Source organism: Orycteropus afer, unplaced genomic scaffold, assembly GCF_000298275.1.
Source record: "Orycteropus afer afer isolate SDZICR_OR568_19922 unplaced genomic scaffold, OryAfe1.0 scaffold00945, whole genome shotgun sequence".
Taxonomy (NCBI): domain Eukaryota; kingdom Metazoa; phylum Chordata; class Mammalia; order Tubulidentata; family Orycteropodidae; genus Orycteropus; species Orycteropus afer.
In genome coordinates, this window is record NW_006922532.1 from 471,628 (window position 1) to 479,400 (window position 7,773).

Below are 7,773 nucleotides of genomic sequence, written 5' to 3' on the forward strand. Positions count from 1 at the left end.
TTTTGTTATGTGCCATCAAGTCAGCCCTGACTCATAGCGACCCCTCCTTGGGTTGCCAAGGCAGTATCACTACGGAAGTAGATTGCCCAGTCTTTGCTAAATATCTGTGCTTGTTCTCTCTCTTTTTTTTTTTTATTGTGGTGTGTATGTTTATTATTTTTCTTTGAGGTTACCCTGTGATTATAATTTTCTTCCCAAGTTTAGAACAGTGCGTTCTATCTTGCAATTGTCTTGACTTTCCCACCATTTAGAAGTTCTGTACTACACGGTTTTTCCCCTCTTTTTGGTTTGTAGTTGTTTGCAAGCTTTTAAGACTACAGTTGGTACTCATCCAAGTAGGATGTAGAACAATGTTTCTGTGAAGTATGTTACAGCAATTGAACATGATGTCCCCTGCACCCATGGTCCCAAGTCAGTGTACCCAGTGACTCACTCCTTCGAGGTGCTTGGCTCTGGCTAAGGGCTTACCATAACTTTGTCCCTTATTTTCTCTGTTATGTGTATGGACATAATTATAGCACATACAAATACGTATGTAGGAATAACATCTGCCAAATTTGTACATTCCATTTTGATTACCCATACTTGGTCATTCTGCCTATCTATCTATGTATCCACCCATAGATTAATGTTTGTTGTTACTAATAATGTGGTACTGTATAAGTAAAAGTATTGACCTTTCTTGTCTGTATCCCTTGTGCACCTTTCTATGTCTTCCTTTTCCTTAGTGTTATTGTGCTGGTCACTTATGTTTGGTATATTGCCTTTCCTTTCACCCAAATGAATACATATTTCTTACGTATCTAGCAAATTTCTCTCCCCTCCCCTCCCATCCCTGTGGGGATGGAGGTTAAGGTTATGTGTCAACTTGGCTTGGCCTGGTTTCAAGTGGTTAGGCAGCTGGATGTAGTTATTCCCCATGATGAGAGTGGTAATCAACTCCATGGTGGAATCTACTGGAGCATCTGAGTAGCTGCTTTAGGGATGTGGTCTGCTTCCAGTATATAAGAAGAAGTTTTGAGAAAGGTCTCTGCAGCTTTTTGGCACACTTGGACCCTGCATGTACCCGAGTCTTCATTCAGCAGCCTGCCATGATTCCTGCTGATCGTGGGACTGTCTCTGGACTTGAACTAGTGGCCTGCCATGTTGTTTGGTAATCTTGTGACTGTGCTATTTTATTTGTTTAACTTGGTTTGTCAACCTCAGCAGCCAGCAGCTTCCTGAGTGAAAAGAAGCTTCCAGCTCCAATGGGCTGGGAGCAAGAGGCAGAGCTGAGGCCCAAGGTTGAGGGTCTTTCACCCAGCCTCTAGAGCTGGCACTTTGAACTCAGACTTCTAATCTCCTAAACATTAAGAGAATAAATCCCTGTTTGTTAAAGCCACCCACCCATTTGTGGTATTTTCTGTTACAGCGGCACTAGGTAACCAAAACACCTGGTAACAAAGTTTCCTCCCATATGTAAACCTTTCCTTGATTTTTTTACAATAGTGAATTCATACAATGTTTATCCTTCTGTGATTGACTTATTTCAATCAGCAAAATGTCAACACAGGATATTTCTACATATCTATTTACAAATGCTGCAAATATATCCACTAGTATAGTAGTATATACAGGGGAAAAAGTCATGAAAACTTTCTAGCCATAACCAAAGACCGTGAAGAAATGAGTTACTGGGCCTGGGGACTCAGGACAATAGTCTCAGGAGACATCAAGGTCAATTGGTACAACCTAGTCTACAATGTTCCACATCCTACTGTGGTATTTCAAGGGTCTTAAAAGCTTATGAACCATCATGTAATGTGCAGCTATTGGTTTCTCCCTAACTGGAGCAAAGAACAGTGAATAAAATAAAATACACATGGAAAAAGTAATCCAAATGAATCATGGACCACATGAACCTCAGCCTCCAAGACCCTGAGACCAGAAAAACTAGATGGTGCCTGCTATGACTAATAATTTCTCTGAGAGGGCTCACATTAGAAGGTCTTGGATAGAGTGGGAATAAAATGTGGAACAAAACTCAAAATTATAAAAACAGACCAGGCTTGCTGGTTGGATAAAGATTAGTGGAACAACCAAGATTATGGCCCTTGGTCACTCTTCAGACCTGGAACTGAACTCACTCCTGTAGCTGAGTTTTCAGTCAAATGATGGAAAAGTCTACAAGGTGAGCAATAACTCTAGGAAGTTAAATATTCCTTTGAAAAGTCAAACATTAGAGATCAAAAGGGCAACCTTTGCCCAAGACAAATCTCAGAAGGCTAAGAGGGTTAGGAGAGAAGGGGGAAAAGAAATGAGAAACACAAAGAGGATGTGGGAGGAGTGATGTTACATTGAAGGGATTGTAATAATAACATGAAACAAAATGTGTGTGGTTTGGTTAACAGAAAATCTATGTGATCTGTAAATTTCCATAATAATAAGTTTTAAAATAATAATAATTCTTATTATAGTAAAGAACTAGTGAAAAAATTGTGAGAAAGCAGCTCAAAGAGTATATAGTAAATGTTATAGTTGTTAAATTTACAATCCAGGAAAGGCTCTTAAATTTTCACCTGGTAGTGTGCCTCTCTGCATAGACTCTTTGAACACCTACCAATGGATTTTATCCAACTTTCCTCATCAATGGGATATAGCTATGTTTGAGTAATTGTTTATTTTATGAATATGTTGAAGCTTTTCTTTGCTAAAAGATCAATGCTACACAGTAGCTAAAAATTGTTAAAACAAATTTTCCTATTTGAGATATGCCCTATGAACTGTCCAGTGATCAGTAAAATTGCCGTATTCTACCAATTTTGCAACATTTACACTGTCCATATCACCCTACTCATCCAGCAAAGCGGAGAGAACAAATTGAATGTTAAAAACCAAACTAGAGGAAATTCCAGGGTCACTAAACTTGCCATGGTCAAAAGTTCATTCTCTGGTACTCATGGCTATTAGAATCAACATCATCAAGGAAACATCAAGTGACTCCTTATGAAACTGTAACAAAATGCCTATACATTTTTAGGTATCATACTATACACTGATCCAGCCCTTTCTAAAACTGATATTATTCAGTACTATAAAGGATTAATGGAATATTCCCAAGCTTTCTTCTTCCTGAGGAAGGACATGTTCCACATAACTTAAAAGCAGATCTAATGTTCTGGATGAGACATCAAAGAAAATCAACTGCCAAACTGTACTGGACATGACAATTCTAGGTGCTACTTATCACACACACTTTGCAGTCAAATTAGAAGAAAAAGATCCCAGAGTACATATATCTCAACTAAAAAGGGCCCCAATTCCTAAGTGCCTCTATAAACTCACTTTAGAGAACAAGTAAAAACCAATTAATGCACACATAACTTGGAAGCTGATGACTTCTTTATTTTTATTTAAAATTAAGATTTTTTTCATTAAAGTAAAAAAGTAAGGTTATGTCATATACAAGAAGAAGTAAGGTTATGTCATATACATGTCATATACATGAAGAAAGAAAGAGAAATCTCAAAATTGTAAGTTTTTGCTTTGTTATCTTCTATAAAATACAGGGTTCCCTAATTTGGCATGGGTAGATAGCTTTGGATAACCCAGATTATTATTAATTTTTTTATATTTTGTTGTTTTCTGTTAAAGTTTACACAGTAAATTTGGTTCCTATTTGACAGTATCTGTGCAAGTTGAACAGTAACATCAGATTATATTTTTTTTCACAATTTGGCAGCGTTCTCACTAATTACATTTTGGTTGTTCCATTTCCAGTACTCTAATTTCTTTGCTTCCCTTGTCTTGTCATCTTTTCCTTAATTGTCGAAATTTTGGTCTCATGTAGATGATTTTTTAGTGGAGCCTTGTACTCACGGTTTAATATCCTTTGTTTTGTGTGCCAATATGTTATTTCACTAAAAGGTGACCTCTGAGAAGAGTTTGAGCCCAAGGTTTAAACAGTATCTCAGGATGATAGTCTCAAGGAGTCTTCCATTCTCAGTTTGTCCAATAAGTCTGGACTTTTAAAGAATTTGAGCTTTGTTCCATATTTTTCCCTCATTCTACCTGTTGTTGTTGTTGTTGTTAGGTGCCACTGAGTCGTTTCTGAATCATAGTGACCCCATGCACAGCAGAATGAAACACTGCCCAATCCCGCACCAGCTCCATGATCCTTGCTATACTTGAGGTCATTGTCGCAACCACTGTGTCAATCCATCTCAGAGAAGGCCTTCCCTTCTTTTGTCGACCCTCCACCTTACCAAGCCTGACATCCTTCTCCGGGGAATGGTCCCTTCTGACAGCATTACAAAAGTAGGTGAGAGGAAGTCTGGCCATCCTCGCTTCCAAAGAGCATCTTGGCTGCACTTCCTCCAGGATAGATCTGTTAGTTCTTTTGGCAGTCCATGGTACCTTCGGCATTCTTCACCAGCACCACAACTCAAAAGCATCAACTCTTTTTCGGTATTCCTTATTCATTGTCCAGCTCTCACATGCATACAAGGGAGGCAATTGGAAATATCATGGCCTGTGTCAGGCACACCTTAGTCCTCAAGGAGACATCCTTGCTCCTCAGCACTTGAAAGAGTTCCTTCGCAGCTGACCTACCAATGCTACACATCATCTAATGTCCTGACTGCTGCTTCTACCTGAGTCAGTCTTTTTTGGCCCTAATCAGATAAGTCGATATTGGTAACCAGGCACCATCTAATTCTACCCATAGTCTCTGGGTAGATGAGGCAGTGGCTTGTGTAGGATATTAGTAGATAGACTAGTTTCTTCTCTGAGACTTTGGTTTTTTCTCTTTTTCTCTTAATGAGTAGAGAGCAATTGTTGTGTCTTAGAAGATCATTGATAAGCTTTTAAGACCTCAAAAGCTACTTACCTCTTTTGGATGCAGAACGTGAACTTTGTGGTGCCAATTGACTGAGTTGCCTTATGAAACTAAGGACCTAAAATTTCAAACTCAGAAAACCATTATCACAAGGTTCTGTCTCAGAAGTATCTGTAATTGTGTCCTCTATGAATATATATTTGTGCGCATATATATCTGTACATGCACATACATACAGATACTTCTATCTGTGCACACATATATACTCACTTGTACCTATCCATACACATATACAATTATATCTTTATATATGGGAACATATACTCATTTTTTGGTTATATACAACATATAACATCATTACATATATATCATAATCTTTAATAAAAGTATCCCTTCTCTATTGTGCGCTTCTTAGTGGTGTCATTTACTTTGGTCAATCTCCTTATTACACCCACAATTTGTGCTACTTTTCTCTTCACCAAAACTAACAAGTATCTACAATCTCGAGAGTGACTAACAATTCCCTTCACCCATCCCTAGTGTGGTTTTAAGGTTTTGTATCAGCTTAGCTGGGCCATGATTTTGAGTGGCTTGACAGCTGGATGTAGTTCCTCATGATGAGATTGGATGGTGGAATCTGCTGTGAGCAGTTACTCAGTTGAAGAGGCTTTGCCTTCACGGTGTGGCCTGTATCGAGTGTATATGGAAAGAATCCTGTATTTGGTTCACAATTCATCATCTCTGGTTCCTGGATTTGAACCAGAGTCCTGTCATGGTGCCTGCCAATCTTGGGATTTTGGTCTTCACAGTTTGTGAGCCACCACTCTGCTATTTTACCTGCCAATTTGGATTTTTCAGCCTCAGCAGCCAAAAGTTGCATGAGTCAGGAGAATCCTCTATCTTGCTCCAGGGGGCCTGGAAAGCAGAGCTGAAGCCCAAGGTCAAGGGACCTCCAACCAGCCCTTAGCCCATGCACTCTGAACTCAAACTTCTAGCCTAGTCTTCCCCTAGAGCTGGCACTCTGAACTTGGACTTTGAATCTCCTAAACTGTAAGAGAATAAATTTATGTGTGTTAAAGCAATCCACTTGTGGTATTTCTGTAATAGCAGCACTAGAGATCTAAGACAACTAGTAATCACCAATGAACATTGGCATCTCTATCTATCTATCTATCTATCATCAATCTATCGTCTACCTATCCATTATCTGTCTTCTTGTCCTATAAAAGTGAGATCATACAATATTTGTCCTTATGTGATTGATTTATTTCACTTAGAATTATTTCCTCCAGATCCATCCATGTTATTATATGCTTTTAGATGCATCATTGTTCTTTATAGTTGCATATTACTCCATTGTATTTATGTACTATTCATCCATTGAAGGGCACTAAATTATATTCATTTTTTTTGCTATTATAAATAATGCTGTAATAAACATAGGATGAAATACATCTGTTTATATCTCTTCAATTATTTATCTAGTATACATAATAAAACCTGCAAAAACTGGAACCTATGTAAGGTGGAAATTTTCTTCTCAGAGAAGTAAAATTCAAAAATACTTCACTGAAATGAACTATAGAAAATGGGTAACACTGCAAGACCCAGAAAAACAAGGCAAACGTCTCAAGTTCTGGTTCTCATAAGCTTTACTGTACCTAGGAATAGTGTTGCTGGATAATAAAGTAGTTTTAGTTCATGTTTTTTGAGGAAGCACCATATCATTTCCCATAGTGTTTGCACCATTCTACAGTCCCAACAGAAATGAATAAGGGTTCCAATCTCCTCATATGCTTGTCAACATTTGTTATTGCCTATTGTTTTTAATTGTTTTGTTTTTATCAGTGCTGAAAACCGAAAGAGTTGTGGGATGACATCAAGAGCATCATCCATGAAGAAAGCAAGAAGTCACTAAAAAGACAACAAAAGAAGAGAAGACCAAAAAGGATGACAGAAGAGACTCTTAAAATTGCCCTTGACCAGAAAGTAGCTAAAGAAAATGGAAGAAATGGCAATATAAAAGAATTGAACCAAAGATTTCAAAGAGAACCTTGAGAAGACAAAGCCAATTACTATAATGAAATGTGCAAAGATCTGGAGTTAGAAAAACAACAGGGAAGAACATTCTTGACATTTCTCAAACTGAAAGAATTAAAGAAAAAATTTAAGCCTCAAGTTGAAAAATTGAAAGATTCTATGGCAAAAATATTGAATGATGCAGGAAACATCAAAAGAAGATGGAAGGAATATACAGAGTCACTGTACCAAAAAGACCTGGTTGATCTTCGTACATTTCAGGAGGTGGCATGTGATCTAGAGCCCATGGTATTGGAGGAAGTTGAAGCTGCAATGAAGAAATTGGTGAAGAACAAGACTCCTGGATTTGACTGAATACCCACTGAGATATTTCAATAAACAGATGCCACACAGGAGACACTCACTTTGTTATGCCAAGAGATATGGAAGAGAGCTACCTGGACAACTGACTGGAGGAGATCCATATTTGTACCCATTCCAAAGAAAGGTGATCCCACAGAATGTGGATATTATTGAACAATATCATTAATATCGCACGCAAGTAAGATCTTACTGAAAATAATTCAAAAACGTCTGCAGCAGTATATTGACAGAGAACTTCCAGAGGTGCAAGATGGATTCAGAAGAGGATGTGGAAGAAGGGATATCATAGATGCTGTCAGATGGATTTTGGTTCAAGGCAAAGAATACCCGAGAGATGTTTACTTGTTTTTTAAACCAGACCAACCTTACAAGAAATGCTAAAGGGAGTCCCTTGAACAGAGAACCAAAAATAGCAAATAAAAACTAACCATTAATACACAAGATGACTTAACCCGAAAACCACACCTATGGACATATCCAAAGTAAACTGAGCTGCCAAGATTGTAAACAGGGAACCAGAGACATCAATTGGCAAGTGAGGACAACTACAAACA